The 1623-nt window shown below is 42.3% G+C and overlaps 1 long non-coding RNA gene across 1 annotated transcript in view; it reads right to left on the bottom strand.

Annotated features, from left to right (window-relative positions):
• Positions 1-142: 142 nt before the first annotated feature.
• Positions 143-1623, bottom strand: part of LOC107183286 — a 12153-nt gene continuing 10672 nt past the window's right edge. The window contains exon 3 of the long non-coding RNA XR_001514069.1: positions 143-233. This is a non-coding gene — a long non-coding RNA (uncharacterized LOC107183286). The remainder of the gene's footprint in view (positions 234-1623) is intronic.

Here is a 1623-nt window from a genome sequence, read left to right on the forward strand (position 1 = left end):
CAGCACTTCAAAACGTACGAAGAAGTGAAAAATTGGGTCTCTGAATGGTTTGCCTTAAAACAAGAATAGTTCTATTGGGACAGTACCCACAAATTACCTGAAAGATGGGGGAAATGTGTAACTAGCAATGGATATTACTTTGAATAAAGCACTTTTGATGTTTCTCTTGAAATTATCATGTTTTTTTTATTACAAAATCCACATTATTCACCAGTACACCTGGTACATCACCACTTGTAAAACTGTTCTTACTCCATTGAATATTCTCGGCATCCTTGTCAAAAATCAATTGACCATATATGTGATGGTTTATTTTTGGGCTCTATTCTATTCCATCGGTCAATATGTCTGTCCTTATGCCAGTATCACACTGTTGTTGTTGTTGTGTGTGTTTTAATCCTCACCTGAGGACCTGCTTAGAGCGGGGGAGAGGCGGGGAGGGACAACAATGTGAGAAACTTTGATTGGTTGCCTTCTACAGGGGATTGGACCTTCAACCTTTCAATGCACAGGACTACACTCAACCAACTGAGCCACTCTGGCCGGCCCACAGTTTTTATTACCCTGCCTTTTTAGTATGTTTTGAAATCAGGAAATGTGTGGTCTTTAGCTTTGCTGTTCTATTTCAAGATTATTTTGGCTATTCCCAGTCCCTTGAGATTTTATATAAATTTTAGGATAGGTTTTTTAGTTTATGCAAAAATTGCTGTTGGAATTTTGATAGGGATTGTGTGGAATCTATAGGTCACTTTGGGTAGTATTGTTATCTTAACAATATTAATTCTTCCAATCCATAAACATGGGATATCTGTTCATTTATTTGTGTCATATTTAATTTTTTTTCAGCAGCATTCTGTAGTTTTTGGTATATAAGTGTTTCACCACCTTGGTTAAGTTTATTCCAAAATGTTTTATTCTTTTTGATGCAGTAGGATTGTTTTTAATTTTCTTTTTTGGATTATTTGGTGTTAGTGTATAGAGGCATAACTGATTTTTGTGCATTGATTTTATATTCTGCAACTTTGGTGAATTTGTTTATTCTAACAGTTTTTGATGCACTCTAGGGTTTTCTACATATAAGGTCATGCCATTTACAAATAGATAATTTTACTACATCTTTTCCAAATTTGGATGACTTTATTTTTCTAGCCTCATTGCTGTGGCTAGAACTTCTAATCTATAATAATAAAAGCATTAATATGCAAATCGGCCGAACAGCAGAACAACCGCCCAGACAACCATGCTATGACACCCACAAACTGGTGCCAGGCCAGCTGAGGCGGGTGTGATGTGATTGGTCCGGGGCCAGCCTTTGCCCCATGATCACCCCGCAGAGGGAGGCCCAGGCCATGGTCTGGCAGGGCGATCAAGGAGGCCCAGGCCGCCAACCGGCGGGTGGGCGGGGCCTCCCTCTGCAGGGGGTGGGGGAGGGGCGTCATCAATAAGCCCAAAGAGGGAGGCCCAGGCTACCCGGCAGGGGCACTGCAGCAGGTAAGTGGGGCCTACCTCTTTGGGGCGATCCATTGCAGAGCCCCGGCCGAGTGTGCAGGGCCTACATCTTTGGGGTGATCGATGCAGGACTCCCGGACTGAGAGGGCACAAGTCAGGCTGAAGGCCACAAAC

Source organism: Myotis davidii, unplaced genomic scaffold, assembly GCF_000327345.1.
Source record: "Myotis davidii unplaced genomic scaffold, ASM32734v1 scaffold152, whole genome shotgun sequence".
Lineage (NCBI taxonomy): Eukaryota > Metazoa > Chordata > Mammalia > Chiroptera > Vespertilionidae > Myotis > Myotis davidii.